Below are 18,873 nucleotides of genomic sequence, written 5' to 3'. Positions count from 1 at the left end.
AGGGGAGGAGACAGGTTAAAGAAGGATTTTTAAGCCTTGCGACAATTGAGACATGGATTGTGTGTGTGTGCCATTCAGAAGGTGAACGGGCAAGACAAACGATTGAAGTGCCTTTGAACAGGGTATGGTAGTAGGTGCCAGGCGCACCTGTTTGAGTGTCAAGAACTGTAACACTGCTGGGTTTTTCATGCTCAACTGTTCACCGTGTGTATCAAGAATGGTCCATCACCCAAATGACATCCAGCCAACTTGACACAACTGTGGGAAGCATTGGAGTCAACATGGGCCAGCATCCCTGTGGAATGCTTTCAACACCTTGTAGAGTCCAATTGAGGCTGTTCTGAGGGTGAAAGGGGTTGCAACTCTATATTTGGAATGTGTTCCTAATGTTTTGTACACTTTAATGTATATCAGAATTGAATTATTGTCTTCAATTTAACTTTTAAACTATTTAATTCACAATACTCAAATGTTTGTACTGTTTTACTATAGTTCAGTCAAGATTCTTCAACAGACCACCAATTTCAACATTTCACCTCATAAGCAACATTTCACATCTCTTAAGCACACCAATCTTTTCACCACGAGTTAAACACATTGATCTCATTTCTGTCACATTGGGAAACTTCATATGCATTAAGAGGTAAATAATCTAATATGAAATTATGAAATGTGCAAGAATTGCCAAAGAACTCATAATTATCAAATTTGAGCGCAATATCCACTGAATTATAACCATTATAAATATTATCAAACACCAACATATCGTTCTTGAAATGCACTGTTATAGAGCTGTACACTAATGACAGTTTATTAATCAGACTCAGTAACATCGTGGCAACATATGGTATTTCTCAGACCCTAACATGTTTAATAACATAAATCAAAACAAAACCCAACAAAACAAGATTAAACACACCAACAGAAACCAATGCAAAAATTCTGACTCGTGTGTGTATATATATATATATATATATATTTTTTATAATAATAATAAACTTCAACACAACATCTTACAAGCCCATGGTGACCCCATGGGGGGCTGTTCAGCCGAAGTCTCGGTCGGGAAACAGGGTCCAGATGTAGAGGCCCAGGCCCAGCCAACTGGAGCTGATCTTTACCTACACAGCTGGCATACTGCTCTGCATGGCCTGGCTGGTGGTGTCAGGCCTGAGGAATGAAGGGAGAAGGTGTCAGTTTAAAGAGTGTATCTTTATAGTGGCTTTCTATCCTTTTCTTATCCCCTTAAAACCTCTTGGCGATCCCCTAGGATAGGGGGCGCTAAAGCGATTTTTGAAAAAAATTTGTGCCCATTTTAAACGGCCTCCTACTCAAACTCAGAAGCTAGGATATGCATATAATTAATACTTGTGGATAGAAAACACCCTAAAGTTTCTAAAACTGTTTGAATGGTGTCTGTGAGTATAACAGAACTCATATGGCAGTCAAAACCCCGAGACAGATGGAAACAGGAAGTGGAATTCTGAATTGCGAACTCAACTTCATCACGTTGCCTATTAATCACACCGTGAGCTATGGTTCATTGAGCACTTCCTATTGCTTCCACTAGATGTCCCCAGTCTTCACAAATTGGTTTGAGCCTTCTACTGTTAAAATTGAATGAATGAGACGCTGTGGAACGTGGTCACACGGAGAGGGCCATCACCATTATGACGCCGGCGCCCCTGGTTACCCTCCCCTTTCGAAACGTTTTGAAACACAATGCAATCGTCCCCCTCGAATCTTATTGGCTCTCTTGTTGAAAAACGCCCTGAAGATTTATGTTATACAACGTTTGACATGTTTGAACGAACCTAAATGGGGAAAAAATGCATTTTCTCGAAATGGCTGTCCCGTGGCCGACGAAGCATTTGGATCAGCCTTCAGACGCGCTAACAAGAACAAGCTCTTGGAACATAAAGGAGTCATTTTTTCGAACGAAAATACATTTGTTGTGGACCTGGGATTTCTGGAAGTGCTTTCTGATGAAGACAACCAAAGGTAAGGGATTATTGACAATAGTATACAAGACTAGATGTGATATGCGATTGTTCCAAGATGGCTAGCCTATTGCTATTGCTAGCCTATTGTTCTGAGTATCGCATCCCCTTTTATCGCAAAGTGTGATTACCCAGTAAAGTTATTTTTAAATCTGGCATTACAGGTGCTTTCAAGAGATATTCATCTATAAATCTTAGAATGACAATATTACATTTTAAAAATGTTTTCGAATAGTAATTTAGTAAATTGTAGCTCTGTTTCATCGGATGCATTTGAGGGAAAATAGTTGGTCAACGTTACGCACCGATGTAAAATGCTGTTTTTATATATAAATATGAACTTTATCGAACAAAAGAATGCATGTATTGTGTAACATGATGTCCTAGGTGTGTCATCTGATGAAGATTGTCAAAGGTTAGTGCTGCATTTAGCTGTTTTTTGGTTATTTGTGATGCATGTGGTTGGTCGGAAAATGGCTATGTGGCTACTTTTCCTCTAACATAATCTAATGTTTTGCTTTTGCTGTAAAGCCTTTTTGAAATCGGACAACGTGGTTCGATTCAGGAGAGGTGTATCTATAAAACGATATAATTTTAATTTTTTAAATTTTTTATTATTACATTTTGTTATGCTAATGGCGATATGATTTTTCGCTGGATGTCCGGCACAGGGGTTCATTTAGACTGATCTGAAAACACAGAAGAGGTCAGAGCAATATGGTGGATTAATGCTGCCTATCAGGGATTTGCTTTCGCATAGCTTTCACACAAAGGCTATTGAGATTCACCCAAAGAAATATCCCTCCTGATCCCATGGCTTTCAAACTGACAAGGAATACATACACAGCATACCCAATAGGACACCTAGAAATATTGTAAAATGTTCTAACATTTCTATAGAGCTGTGGCTCTGATGGTCAGCTGTTGCTGTACTTACTGGTACCAGTTGGTGAGTGTTATCATGATGTAGAGGGAGGCCAGGCAGAAGTGGAAGTGTAGGTGACCCCCTCCTCCTCATTATCCACGGCCCGTCGCACACCGTCCTCCCCTACCTGAGAATGGAAAATGTGAACGAGACAGACATAGAGAAAGGGAGAAAGAAGAGAGAAGGGGAGAGAGAGGTGGGGAGAGAAAAAGAGATACAAAAAGAGAGAGACCAGGGGTCAGCATGGGAGATCTATCAAGATCATAGCATAACAGACAATTAAATAAGCAGCCATGATACGGATTCAAATTGGAGTAGCTAGCTACCTGGCATAGAGAGTGCAGAAGAGGAAGATGACCAAACACACAATGCTCTGGGCATCCCACCACTGCACCTGTCCTGGGGCACTGGTGGGTGTGGGCTCGCTGGAGCTGACATTTGACACCAGACTCAGCAGGCTGGGGTTACACTTACGGTCTGAGAGAGACAGACACAGCAAATCAGCCATAGAATGTAGGATAGTTATGGGGAAGAAAAAAACACGTAAAGAGACCTGCAGTCTTGAGGAAGGCAACAGCCAAGACTCTAAACCTATTATCACAACAGATATGCCAAGTGTCTATTAACTCTTGTCGGGCTCGTCCCGTATGCGGGACGGACATCCAGCGGACATCCAGCGAAAAATCCTATCGCCATTAGCGTAACAAAATTTAATATTATTTTTTTCAAAAAGCAAAACATTAGATTATGTTAGAGGAGTATATCGTAAAAGTAGCCACATAGCCATTTTCCGACCAACCACATGCATCACAAATAACCAAAAAACAGCTAAATGCAGCACTAACCTTTGACAATCTTCATCAGATGACACTCCTAGGACATCATGTTACACAATACATGCATTCTTTTGTTCGATAAAGTTCATATTTATATATAAAAACAGCATTTTACATCGGCGCGTGACGTTGACTAACTATTTTCCCTCAAATGCATCCGGTGAAACAGCGCTACAATTTACTAAATTACTATTCGAAAACATTTTTAAAATGTAATATTGTCATTCTAAGATTTGTAGATGAATATCTCTTGAAAGCACCTGTAATGCCAGATTTAAAAAGAACTTTACTGGGTAATCACACTTTGCGATACAAGGGGATGTGATACTCAGAAAAATAGGCTACCGTTACAGGTCAGCGCCATCTTGGAACAATCGCATATCAAATCTACTCTTGTATACTATTGTCAATAATCCCTTACCTTTGATTATCTTCATCAGAAAGCACTTCCAGGAATCCCAGGTCCACAACAAATGTATTTTCGTTCGAAAAAGTTAATCCTTTACGTCCCAATAGCTTGTTCTTGTTAGCGCGGTCTGAAGGCTGCTCCAAAAGTTCCGTCGGACGCGGGACTCCTCTTTCAATAAAATGCATTTTTTTTTTATTTAGGTTCGTTCAAACATGTCAAACGTTGTATAACATAAATCTTTAGGGCCTTTTTCAACCAGAGCTCCAATAAGATTCAAGGGGGACGATTGCATTGTCTTTCTAAACGTTTCGAAAAGGGGAGGGTAGCCAGGGGCGCCGGCGTCATAATGGTGATGGCCCTCCTCATGTGACCACTTTCCACAGCGTCTCATTCAGTCAGTTTTCACAGTAGGAGACTCAAACCACTTTGTAAAGACTGGGGACATCTAGTGGAAGCAATAGGAAGTGCTCAATGAACCATTGCTTATGGTGTGATTTATAGGCAAAATGATGAAGTTGAGTCCGCAATTCAGAATTCCACTTCCTGTTACGATCGGTCTCGGGGTTTTGACTGCCATATGAGTTCTGTTATACTCACAGACACCATTCAAACAGTTTTAGAAACTTTAGGGTGTTTTCTATCCACAAGTATTAATTATATGCATATCCTAGCTTCTGAGTTTGAGTAGGAGGCCGTTTTAAAATGGGCACAATTTTATTTCAAAAATCGCTGTAGCGCCCCCTATCCTAGGCGACCGACAAGAGGTTAATTACAACAATTGAGTGCAGACTGTTGTAGACACACTCCAACACATGTCTGAGCTTTTCCACTGACCCACTACAACCACAAGTACAAGCATGGGCCATAAGTAGGACCAGGAGTTTTTCCTGACCATGTGACTTAACAACTCCAGGACCTAGTAAATGTAACGAGTTGGGGAAGGTGAGTGAACTTCCAAAGTCTGCCAAACTCACCAGTAGGCAACACTCAGTGCTGCAGTGGTTTGGAAAGCAAATATAAACATAAACTGGAGGGAGAAAGTAAAAACAACTTTATACAATGACAACAACTGCAGAAACTCTGTAGAAACTGGAATGGGAAAGAGGCTGAGACTCACTTGGGTTGTTGGTCATGGGGTGACCAGGTGACATACATGGTGTAGAGGGAGATGAGAGGCCTGGAGCAGACCAGACTGGGTGTGGGCTTCCTGTGACACACAAAAACATAGGCACTGGTAAACATGTATGCAGTGGAACAAATTCATCATCATGCAATGCACACAATTGTCAACACCGTTATCAACAAAAACTGACTAATAAAAGCATTCCCTTACCAAAAATGGTATCAATAATTACTGACATAATTGCTAAAACTGTTCCTTATTTTGAGGTGGGCAATGAAACCGCCACAATACCTGTACTTTGAGCAGGATGGAGACGATGGAGATGATGACATTGAAGATGAGGTTGAGGCTGATGAAGACCTTGTGCTCGGTGCAGTCTTTAGGCTGTGTGTAGTAGATGTAGAACAGCACCACTGAGGTGAAGGCCAGTGCATAGTGGAGGAAGGTGAACTACAACAGGCCTGAGGGAGAGAGGGGCAACATGGAGAGGGTCTGTAAAAACAGTCATGTATGACGAACACCCCCATACTCTTCAGATGCATATTCTATGTTTTCTTTAGAACATTGTTCTTCAATCCTGGTCCTGGAGAGCCACAAGGTGTGCAGGTTTTTGTTCCTGTCCATTACTACTAACACCACATTCAACGTATCAAGGGTTGATGATTGGTTGATTGGCTAGTTAAATCAGATATTAGTATATGGCTGGAACTAATGTATGCACAGCCTGTGGGTCTCCAGGAGCAGGATTGAAGAACCCTGCTGCTCTAGAAGAATAAACACAGTCATGGTAGTAACACTTTTTGAGCAGAATTAAGGTACTACAGTTGAAGTCGGAAGTTTACATACACTTATGTTGGAGTCATTAAAACTTGTTTTTCAACCACTCCACAAATTTCTTGTTAACAAACTATAATTTTGGCAAGTCGGTTAGGACATATGCTTTGTGCATGACACAAGTAACTTTTCCAACAATTGTTTACAGACAGATTATTTCACCTATAATTCATTGTATCACAATTCCAGTGGGTCAAAAGTTTACATACACTAAGTTGACTGTGCCTTTAAACAGCTTGTAAATTCCAGAAAAATATGTCATGGCTTTAGAAGCTTCTGATAGGCTAATTGACATCATTTGAGTCAATTGGAGGTGTACCTGTGGATGTATTTCAAGGCCTACCTTCAAACTCAGTGCCTCTTTGCTTGACATCATGGGAAAATCAAAAGAAATCAGCCAAGACCTCAGAAAACTAATTGTAGACCTCCACAAGTCTGGTTCATCCTTAGGAGCAATTTCCAAATGGCTGAAGTTACCACGCTCATCTGTACAAACAATAGTACGCAAGTATAAACACCAAAGCCGTGGGGAGGAAAGAGACTGATCAATAAACAAATAAATACAACCCACTTCCTGGATCCCATAGCATGGAATTGACAGAAATGGTGATTGACATCAAGTTTAACTAACACTAGGGCATTGTGAGGGGATGAAATGTGAGTTTTCCATTGTTTATAAAAGTATTCTCTACATGACCAAAAGTATGTGGACACCTGGTCGTCGACCATCTCATTCCAAAATTATGGGAATTAATAAGGTGTTGGTCCCCCCTTTGCTACTATAACAGCCTCCACTCTTCTGGGAAGGCTTTCAACTAGATGTTGGAACATTGTTGCGGGGACTTGCTTCTATTCAGCCACAAGAGCTTTAGTGAGGTCGGGCACTGACGTTAGGCGGTTAGGACTGGCTCGCAGTCAGTGTTCCAATTCATCCCAAAGGTGTTCAATGATGGGGTTGAGGTCAGGGCTCTGTGCTGGCCAGTCAAGTTCTTCCAAACCATTTCTGTATGGAACTTGCTTTGTGCACGGGGGCATTGCCATGTTAAACAGGAAAGGGCCTTCCCCAAACTGTTGCCACAATGTTGGAGGCACAGCATTGTCTAGAATGCCATTGTATGCTGTAGCGTTAAGATTTTCCTTCACTGGAACTAAGGGTCCCAGCCGAACCCATGAAAACAGTCCCAGATCATTATTTCTCCTCCACCAGTTGGCACTATGCATTGGGGAAGGTAGCGTTCCTCTGTCATCCTCCAAACCCAGATTTGTTTGTCCGGAGTGCCAGATGGTGAAGCATGATTCATCACTCCAGAGAATGGGTTTCCACTGCTCCAGAGTCCAATGGCGGCAAGCTTTACACCACTTCAGCCCATGTTTGGCATTGCGCATGGTGATATTAGGCCATGGAAACCCATTTCATGAAGTTTCCGACGAACAGTTCTTGTGCTGACATTGCTTCCATAGGCAGTTTGGAACTCGGTAGTGAGTGTTGCCACTGCGGACAGACCATTTTTTAAATCGCTTCAGCACTCGGCGGTCCCGTTCTGTGAGCGTGTGTCCTACCACTTCACGGCTGAGCCGTTGTTGCTCCTAGATGTTTCCACTTCACAATAACAACACTTACAGTTGACCAGGGCAGCTCTAAGCAGTGCAGAAATTTGACGAACTGACTTGTTGGAAAGGTGGCATCCTATAACGGTGCCATGTTGAAAGTCACTGAGCTCTTCAGTAAGGCCATTCTACTGCCAATCTTTGTCTATGGAGATTGCATAGCTGTGTGCTCAATTTTACAGACCTTTCAACAATGGGTGTGGCTGAAATAGCCGAATCCACTATTTTGAAGGGGTGTCCACATACTTTTGTATATATACTGTATAACAGTGTCGCTATTGTGCTTTGCCTATAGGTTCACTTCTGGCATATTCAGAGTAAAATTACTTTCCCTCTCCTACTTCCTTTATCAAATATCGTGTGGTTATATTCGAATGCATTATAATTTTCAGCTTGGTAATAAATAGGATAAATAAGTGAGGGATGTCCTACTTTAGTTTATATAAACACAGTGCAGACCATATAAAAAAGTAATTGGTTTCTTTCTTGCAGTAAATAATATGCTAGTTCAACAGAAATACATTGGCTTCTTTGATTACTTCCATGTAATGGCTATAAGATAAATATCAGGTTTGGTGAGCCCTTAAAGGCAATTTTTTTGATTTGTCTGATTGTGTTTGTTCACAAGAGCATAAACAGCATACTTTACTTATAATAATGCAATTGCTATAGGTTGAGGATCTTTCAGAGGGAAAAAGTTTTTCACCAATGCATGTTTCTCACAAAGTCTTAGTCATTAGCCAATGATTACGCCAGTACTGTCAGAAGTAACTTGACAGTCATTTAAAGTTTAACTGTGATCATTACAGTACCTGTATGGAAGGTTCCATCCGGGATGAAGAAGACTCCCACAGTGAAGCCGACCAGGATCAGAAACTTAAAGAACCAGAAACGGAGTATTTTCATGAGTCTTCTCTAAGAGAAGCCAGTGAAATTGAGCCTGAAAGTTACAAAAAGGTCTTATACATGATTTATAAACAACTTATTACAGTACTAACCCAAAATGGGTTGAAATTACATATCGACCGGTTTCTGATTGTAATGATGTCACTTCAAACCATTTTCCCTGCTGGGAATGAAAGCTGTGAAGGGCATGGTGGTGGGGCGGCAGGTAGACTAGTGGTTAACCTGTTTGGGATAGGGGGCAGTATTTTCACGGCCGGATAAAAAACGTACCCGATTTAATCTGGTTATTACTCCTGCCCAGAAACTAGAATATGCATATAATTAGTAGATTTGGATAGAAAACACCCTAAAGTTTCTAAAACTGTTTGAATGGTGTCTGTGAGTATAACAGAACTCATATGGCAGAAGATTGTATACAGAAAGTGCCCTGTCTGACCATTTCTTGGCCTTCTGTAGCCTCTTTGTCGAAAATACAGGATCTCTGCTGTAACGTGACATTTTCTAAGGCTTTAATTGGCTCTCAGAAGGCGCCATAACGTGGAATGATAACTCTGCAGTCCCTGGGCGAAAAACAGTAGGGGTTTTGGAGAGTGGTCCTTCTGAGAACAATGACACTGGTGCACGCGTGCATGTGACGACTCCATTTTTCTTCTTTCAGTGTTTGAACAGATACAACTTCTCCCGGTTGGAATATTATCGCTATTTTACGAGAAAAATCGCATAAAAATTGATTTTAAACAGCGTTTGACATGTTTCGAAGTACGGTAATGGAATATTTCGATTCGGATTGTGATTGGAACGGAGCTATTTGGATATAACTATGGATTATTTCGAACCAAAACAACATTGGGTGTTGAAGTAGAAGTCCTGGGAGTGCATTCTGACGAAGAACAGCAAAGGTAATCCAATTTTTCTTATAGTAAATCTGAGTTTGGTGAGTGCCAAACTTTGTGGGTGTCAAAATAGCTAGCCGTGATGGCCGGGCTATCTACTCAGAATATTGCAAAATGTGCTTTCACCGAAAAGCTATTTTAAAATCGGACACCGCGATTGCATAAAGGAGTTCTGTATCTATAATTCTTAAAATAATTGTTATGCTTTTTGTGAACGTTTATCGTGAGTAATTTAGTAAATTCACCGGAAGTTTCGGTGGGTATGCTAGTTCTGAACAAAACATGCTAATGTAAAAAGCAGTTTTTTGATATAAATATGAACTTGATTGAACAAAACATGCATGTATTGTATAACATAATGTGCTAGGAGTGTCATCTGATGAAGATCATCAAAGGTTAGTGCTGCATTTAGCTGTGGTTTTGGTTTTTGTGACATTATATGCTAGCTTGAAAAATGGGTGTGATTATTTCTGGCTGGGTACTCTCCTGACATAATCTAATGTTTTGCTTTCGTTGTAAAGCCTTTTTGAAATCCGACAATGTGGTTAGATAAAGGAGAGTCTTGTCTTTAAAATGGTGTAAAATAGTCATATGCTTGAAAAATTGAAGTTTTTGCATTTTTGAGGTATTTGTAATTCGCGCCACGCTATACCATTGGATATTGGTGAGGCGTCCGCTAGCGGGCACGTCTGTCCCTAACAGGTTAAAGGCGAACCAACAACCAGAGGGATGCCAGTTTGAATCCAGGGTCTGACGGGAAGAATCTGGAGGGAAGAAAGCTGAAGTGTTGCTGGTATCAAATCCTCAAAGTGCCTGCCGTTGTGCCCTTAAGCAAGGCGCTTAAGCCCCCACAACACCTGCTCCGCGGGTGCCCAGAGTTGCAGCCCCCCGCTCCAACCTGTATATGTATGTGTGTCTTTCAGAGGGGCTGGGAAAAAGCAGGAGTCAAATTTTGGTTGGACCTTGTGTACAATTGATGAATAAAGTGATCTTAATGTTAATGGCTGAATGGCTGCACGCGGGTCTTTGCTGCCCTGGACACAGACCATGATGGCTGAGAACATTTGACATTTTAGTCATTTAGCAGACACTCTTATCCAGAGCGACTTACAGTAGTAAATACATTCATTTCATTTCATGCATTTTGTTTTTGTACTGGCCCCCCGTGGGAATCGAACCCACAACCCTGTTGTTGCACACACCATGCTGGCGTTGCAAACACCATGCTCTACCAACTGAGCCACAGGGAAGAGGTCATGAGAAGAGGAAGAGGAAGCAGGTCATGGCGAAGCACATGCGGTACACAGACTTGTAGCCCACAATGACATCACAGTTAAACTGGTTCTCTATGCCTGGTATGGTGCTCCCACCCTGACAGAAGCCTTGGATCTAGAGGGGGAAAGGATAAAAAGGGCATTTTAATGTCATTTTGAGTAGTGTTTCTAAAAAGACATCGTCACAAAAAAGTGCTAGAGCTATTTTTTGTTTTACTCACAGGAAATGCATTCAAGTGTTAAGCTCGTACGTCACACATGTTGACATTGTCCGACAAATTCTTACTCCACACACACTAGTGATGCACGGGTTGACTCATAACCCGCAGTCCCCACGGTTATATACGCGGGGCGGGTGGGTTTAGGGTCATGAAATGTTGTGTAGATGAAGGGCAGGTGGGTGGCAGTCAGGGCATAACATTTACTTTTTGGTCCACCAGCCACCGCAGCAGGTAGATTAAAAAATATTTATTTGTAATAGTTGCAGTATATCACCACAACCTCATGAAAAAAAAATAACAAAGTTAGTCACTACCTTACAAGTTCTACTCAATAATAGGTGTTTCACTACTTATTTACTACACACAATTGGTAAATCAGTACTGATGATGTTGACTGATTTCCTTATATGAACTGTAACTTTGAAATTGTTGCATGTAATATTTCTGTTCAGTGTACTGTTGGGTTCACCTAGGGGTCATGATAAGGACTGTACCAAAATGTTTGATGTATTAGAATAATTGATTATGCTTATGTCAGGTCCTGACCCTAGTAAGATGTCATTTTCTATAGTAGAGTAGGTCGGCGTGACAGGGGGTGTTTTGGGTTGTTCTGTTTTCTATTTCTATGTTTACGTTCTAGTTTTTCTATTTCTATGTTGGGATTGTTTGGGTTGATCTCAAATTGGAGTTAGCTGATCCTCGTTGCCTCTGATTAGATTATATATAAGTAGGGGTTTTTCTTCCTGGGTTTTGTGGGTAGTTGTTTTCTGTTTAGTGTATGTCACCTGATGGAACTGTTGTCGGTCAGTTTGTTGTTTTGTTTAAGTATATTCATTAAAAGTAAATATGAGCACTATACATGCTGCGCCTTGGTTGCCTTTATATGACCCACGTTACAGAACTACCCACCATAATTGGATCAAGCGGCGTGCCAGGGCAGAAATGGACACCTGGTCACATCAGGAGTGGATTGAGAGTAGAGACTGAACTTGGGGCCAGGTAATCGAGCGATATCGGAGCCTACCTGGGAAGAACGAGAGGCAGCCCCCCCCCAAAGAAAATTGGGGGGCACACGGGTAATTTGGCTGGGCCAGGACTGGGACCTGAGCCAATTCCCCGTGCTTTTTGTGGTGAGCATGTGCCTGCCTCTCGCACTCTCTCTCCAGTGCGCCTCCATAGCACAGTACGTCCTGTGCCTGCTCCTCACGCTCTCCCTCCAGCGCACCTCCAAAATCCAGTACGTCCTGTGCCTGTTCTTCGCACTCTCCCTCCAGTGCGCATCCATAACCCAGTACGGACGGTGCCTGCTTTGAGCACTAGGTCCTCAGTGCGTCTCCCCAGTCCGGTGAGACCGGTTCCCGCCTCCGGCGACGCTTTTCCGTCCGGAGCCTCCAACGACACTCTTCAGTCCGGAGCCTCCAGCGACGCTCCCCAGTCCGGAGCCTCCAGCGACGCTCCCCAGTCCGGAGCCCGGAACCTCCAACGGCGGTCCGCAGCTCGGAACCTCCAGCAATGATCTACAGTCCAGTTCCTTTGACGACGATCCACGGTCAGGTGGTAATAAAGCAGAAGGATCAGCGGGTGGAGCGGGGAGTACGCCCCGAACATGGAGCCGCCTCCTATGCTGGAGGATAAGGTTATGTGGACTGCATTTGAGCCGCCATAGTCAAGTGTCACCCTCCTTTTGTTTTGTGGTTTCTTTTGTTTTTGTTGCATTCGGGGTCTGCACCTTTTTTTTTGGGGGGGGGGTACTGTCACGTCCTGACCCTAGTAAGATGTCATTTTCTATAGTAGAGTAGGTCAGGGCGTGACGGGGGTGTTTTGGGCTGTTCTGGTTTTTCTATTTCTATGTTGGGATTGTTTGGGTTGATCTCTAATTGGAGGCAGCTGATCCTCATTGCCTCTGATTAGAGATCATATTTAAGTAGGGGTTTTTCTTCCTGGGTTTTGTGGGTAGTTGTTTCCTGTTTAGTGTATGTGTCACGTCCTGACCAGCAGAGGGTGTAGTTGTGTAGTATTTTGGTCAGGACGTGGCAGAAGATGTCTGTATATGTTTCTATGTTGGTCTGTGTGGCTCCCGATCAGGGACAGCTGGTTATCGTTGTTCCTGATTGGGAGTCATATATTAGGTGTGTGTTTTTCACTTGGGTTTGTGGGTTGTTGCGCTAGCACTGCTAGTATTTTGTATGTATAGCCTGTTAGCATGTAGTGAGTCGTTCTTGTTTATTGTTTTCCATGTTTGCGTTATTCTTTATCATTAAAGGTGAGTATCCACATCCCGCTTGCATTTTGGTCATCCATTCCCAACGACAGCCGTTACAGAACAACCCACCAAAACAAGACCAAGCAGCGCAAGAAGGAGAAGAGGAACGCTGAGTATATGGACTATGCTGAGAAAATTGATTTTGACATGGACAATCGCGAGAAGTGGACTTGGGAACAGATTCTGGCCGGAGAGGGCCCGTGGAAGAAGGCTGGGGAGGACCGGGAACGCTACCGGGATACACGACTGGCGAGGAAGCCGGAGAGAAACCCCCAATAATTTTTTTGGGGGGGGCACACGGGTAGTTTGGCTAGGCCAAGGAAGAGTCATAAGCCAGCTACCCGTGAGTATATGGAGGAGCGTATGGAGTGGAGGGCGCCGTGTTTCGCTGAGGTGCACACTCTCGCCAATACGCACGCACAGTCTGGTGCGCGCTATTCCAGCCCCTCGCAGATGCCGTGCTAGAGTGGGCATCCAGCCTGGTAGGAGGATGCCTGCGCAGCGTGTCTGATCGCCGGTACGCCTCCTAGGACCAGGCTACCCTACTCCCGCTCTACGCACGGCAACCATCAGGCCCCTGCACAGCCCAGTTTGCCCTGTACCAGCATCCCGCTCGTACAGGGCTGCTAGTTCCATCCAGCCAGGACGGGTTTGTATTTTCGTAGCTGTTTACATACCACACCAGTCAGAGGCTAGTACTAAGATAGCATTGAATGAGCTGTATTCCGCAATAAGAAAACAAGAAAATGCTCACCCAGAGGTGTCACTCCTGGTAGTGCAGGGACTTTAACCTGTTTAGGATAGGGGGCAGTATTTTCACGGCCGGATAAAAAACGTACCCGATTTAATCTGGTTATTACTCCTGTCCAGAAACTAGAATATGCATATAATTGTTTGATTTGGATAGAAAACACCCTAAAGTTTCTAAAACTGTTTGAATGGTGTCTGTGAGTATAACAGAACTCATATGGCAGGCCAAAACCTGAGAAGATTGCATACAGGAAGTGCCCTCTCTGACCATTTCTTGGCCTTCTATAGCCTCTTCATGGAAAATAGAGGATCTCTGCTGTAACGTGACATTTTCTAAGGCTCCCATAGGCTCTCAGAAGGCGCCAGAACGTTGAATGATGACTTTGCAGCCCATGGCTGAAAAACAGTAACGCATTTGGTAAGTGGTCGATCTGAGAACAATGAGATGGGTGCGCGCGTGCACGTGAAGAGTCCATTTTAGATGATCAGTCTTTGAACGAAAACAACGACTCCCAGTCGGAATATTATCGCTATTTTACAAGAAAAATCTCATAACAATTTATTTTAAACAGCGTTTGACATGCTTCGAAGTACGGTAATGGAATATTTTGCATTTTTTTGTCACGATACGCGTCCGCGCGTCACCCTTCGTATAGTGTCTTGAACGCACGAACAAAGGCCGCTATTTGGATATAACTATGTATTATTTGGAACCAAACCAACATTTGTTGTTGAAGTAGAAGTCCTGGGAGTGCATTCTGACGAAGAACAGCAAAGGTAATCCAATTTTTCTTATAGTAAGTCTGAGTTTGGTGAGTACCAAACTTGGTGGGTGTCAAAATAGCTAGCCCGTGATGGCGAGCTATCTACTCAGAATATTGCAAAATGTGCTTTCACCGAAAAGCTATTTTAAAATCGGACATAGCGATTGCATAAAGGAGTTCTGTATCTATAATTCTTAAAATAATTGTTCTGTTTTTTGTGAACGTTTATCGTGAGTAATTTAGTAAATTCACCGGAAGTGTTCGGTGGGAATGCTAGTTCTGAACGTCACATGCTAATGTAAAAAGCTGGTTTTTGATATAAATATGAACTTGATTGAACAAAACATGCATGTATTATATAACATAATGTCCTAGGAGTGTCATCTGATGAAGATCATCAAAGGTTAGTGCTGCCTTTAGCTGTGGTTTTGGTTTTTGTGACATTATATGCTAGCTTGAAAAATGGGTGTCTGATTATTTCTGGCTGGGTACTCTCCTGACATAATCTAATGTTTTGCTTTCGTTGTAAAGCCTTTTTGAAATCGGACAGTGTGGTTAGATAAAGGAGAGTCGAGTCTTTAAAATGGTGTAAAATAGTCATATGTTTGAAAAATGGAAGTTTTCGGATTTTCGAGGAGTTTGTATTTCGCGCCACGCCCATCATTGGATATTGGAGCAGGTGTTCCGCTAGCGTAACGTCTAGATGTCAGAGGTTAAGGGAACCCCATGTTTTGAAGGAACAGATGCAATCTGGGTGGAGGCAGGGCAGTGGTTGATTATGTCCATGCCTCAGCCTATAGTGCTTCAAAAGTTCTGTTTGTTCTGTTTGTTGAGTAAAATGGCGTCGGAAGAAATGGCAGCCGTTTTAAGGGCGCCCAACCAATTGTGCTATTATGTGTTTTTTTCGCATTATTTGAACTTATTTTGTACATAATGTTTCTGCAACCGTATCTTACGGCAAAAAAGAGCTTCTTGATATCAGGACAGCGAACACTCAACTCAGATTAGACTAAGATTTTTTCTTCAACAAGCAGGAAGCACAGGACATTCTGCAAACACCTGACAGTGTCACGTTCTGACCTGTAAAGGTGTTATTTCTTAGTGTTTAGTATGGTCAGGACGTGGCAGGGGGTATTTTGTTTATATGTTTCGGGGATTATTTGTATAGACAAGGGGTGTTTGATTAGAGTGGTCTAGAGTTTTGGTATATGTTCTATGTTAGGGCATTTTCTATGTTTATTCTAGTCACTCTGTTTCTATGTGCAGTTTTGTTCTTGACCTTCAATTGGAAGCAGCGGCTCCTCGTTGCTTCTGATTGAAGGTCCTATAATTAGGGGTTTGAATGTATTGTGGATTGTGGGTAGTTGTATTCTGTTTTGTGCTTATCACCTGACAGAACTGTTAGTGTCGTTTCCGTTAATTGTATACGTGTTTCGTTTGTTTCTCCTTCTTCAATATTAACCTCTTGGCGATCCCCTAGGATAGGGGGCGCTAAAGCGATTTTTGAAAAAAATTCGTGCCCATTTTAAACGGCCTCCTACTCAAACTCAGAAGCTAGGATATGCATATAATTAATACTTGTGGATAGAAAACACCCTAAAGTTTCTAAAACTGTTTGAATGGTGTCTGTGAGTATAACAGAACTCATATGGCAGTCAAAACCCCGAGACAGATGGAAACAGGAAGTGGAATTCTGAATTGCGAACTCAACTTCATCACGTTGCCTATTAATCACACCGTGAGCTATGGTTCATTGAGCACTTCCTATTGCTTCCACTAGATGTCCCCAGTCTTCACAAATTGGTTTGAGCCTTCTACTGTTAAAATTGAATGAATGAGACGCTGTAGGACGTGGTCACATGGAGAGGGCCATCACCATTATGACGCCGGTGCCCCTGGTTACCCTCCCCTTTCGAAACGTTTTGAAACACAATGCAATCGTCCCCCTCGAATCTTATTGGCTCTCTTGTTGAAAAACGCCCTGAAGATTTATGTTATACAACGTTTGACATGTTTGAACGAACCTAAATGGGGAAAAAATGCATTTTCTCGAAATGGCTGTCCCGTGGCCGACGAAGCATTTGGATCAGCCTTCAGACGCGCTAACAAGAACAAGCTCTTGGAACATAAAGGAGTCATTTTTTCGAACGAAAATACATTTGTTGTGGACCTGGGATTTCTGGAAGTGCTTTCTGATGAAGACAACCAAAGGTAAGGGATTATTGACAATAGTATACAAGACTAGATGTGATATGCGATTGTTCCAAGATGGCTAGCCTATTGCTATTGCTAGCCTATTGTTCTGAGTATCGCATCCCCTTTTATCGCAAAGTGTGATTACCCAGTAAAGTTATTTTTAAATCTGGCATTACAGGTGCTTTCAAGAGATATTCATCTATAAATCTTAGAATGACAATATTACATTTTAAAAATGTTTTTGAATAGTAATTTAGTAAATTGTAGCTCTGTTTCATCGGATGCATTTGAGGGAAAATAGTTAGTCAACGTTACGCACCGATGTAAAATGCTGTTTTTATATATAAATATGAACTTTATCGAACAAAAGAATGCATGTATTGTGTAACATGATGTCCTAGGTGTGTCATCTGATGAAGATTGTCAAAGGTTTGTGCTGCATTTAGCTGTTTTTTGGTTATTTGTGATGCATGTGGTTGGTCGGAAAATGGCTATGTGGCTACTTTTACGATATACTCCTCTAACATAATCTAATGTTTTGCTTTTGCTGTAAAGCCTTTTTGAAATCGGACAACGTGGTTCGATTCAGGAGAGGTGTATCTATAAAACGATATAATTGTATTTTTATTTATTTTTATTATTTTTTTTAATTATTACATTTTGTTATGCTAATGGCGATATGATTTTTCGCTGGATGTCCGTCCCGCACAGGGGTTAAAAAAGAATATGAGTATACACTTACCTGTTGCGTCTTGGTCCTCCACACACGACATGCGTTACAGAACTACCCACCAGACCCGGACCAAGCAACAGAAGAGGGAGCAGCCAAGGAAGCAGGAGGATTACAGGGAATCGTGGTCATGGGAGGAAATCCTGGCGGGAGAAGGTCCGTGGCGAAGGAACGGTGAGGACCGGGAGAAGTACGTTGGGACACGGCTAGCAAGAAAGCCTGAGAGGCAGCCCCAATACATTTTTTTGGGGGGGGGGCACACGGGGTGGGTGGCTGGGCAAAGGATGCCCCTGAAGCCAACACCTCGTGCTTATTATGGGGAGCACATGGAGTGGAGAGCGCCGAAGTACGAAGAGGTACGCAAGATCTCACCCATGTGCACGCACAGTCCGGTGCGTGTGATCTCAGCCCCAAGCAAAGGCCATGCTAGAGTGGGCATCCAGCCTGGAAGGAGGATGCCAGCCCAATACGTCTGGCCACCGGTACGCCTCCGAAGTCCAGGCTATAATAAACATACTCACCTCCTCTACGCACGGCGACCATCAGGCCCCTGCATAGCCCAGTCCGCCCTGTACCAGCACCCCGAACGTACAGGGCTACTACTGCTATCCAGCCAGGACGGGTTGTGCAGGAGGTGAGCTCGAGACTTCCAGTACTCACCCAAGGCCCGGTGTATCCTACTCCTGCTCCTCGTAGAAGCCCTCAGGTGCGTGTATCCAGTCTGGCTCCTCCGAAGCCAGCACCGTGCTCCAGGCTTCCCGAGCGGCAGCTCAGTCCAGCTCGACCTATTCCTGCGCCACGCACAAGCCTACAGGTGCATGTATCCAGTCTGGCTCCTCTGAAGCAAGCACCACGCACCAGGCTTCCCGAGCGGCAGCCTAGTCCAGCTCGACCTATCCCTGCTCCCCGCACAAGCCTACAGGTGCGTGTCTCTAGTCTGACTCCCCCGAAGCCAGCACCACGCACCAGGCTCCCAGTGCGGCAGCCCAGCCCAACTCATCCTACTCTTGCCCCTAGCACTAGCCCTGAGGTATGTGGGCCTAGTCCGGCGTCCCCTACACCAGCCCCACGTACCAGGCCTTCAGTGCACGCGCCTCGCCCAGATGGCACAGCGACAGCGTCTCGCCCAGAGTGCCCAGCG

At 43.3% G+C, this 18,873-nt stretch overlaps 1 pseudogene; it reads right to left on the bottom strand.

Annotated features, from left to right (window-relative positions):
* Window positions 1-1,046: 1,046 nt before the first annotated feature.
* On the bottom strand, window positions 1,047-8,641 carry LOC106604988 (serine incorporator 2-like; annotated as a pseudogene).
* Between the last annotated feature and the right edge of the window lie 10,232 nt (window positions 8,642-18,873).

Source organism: Salmo salar, chromosome ssa05 (assembly GCF_905237065.1).
Source record: "Salmo salar chromosome ssa05, Ssal_v3.1, whole genome shotgun sequence".
Taxonomy (NCBI): Eukaryota; Metazoa; Chordata; class Actinopteri; order Salmoniformes; family Salmonidae; genus Salmo; species Salmo salar.
The sequence above is the reverse complement of the archived record's forward strand: the minus strand, read 5'-3'. Positions and strand labels throughout refer to the sequence as shown.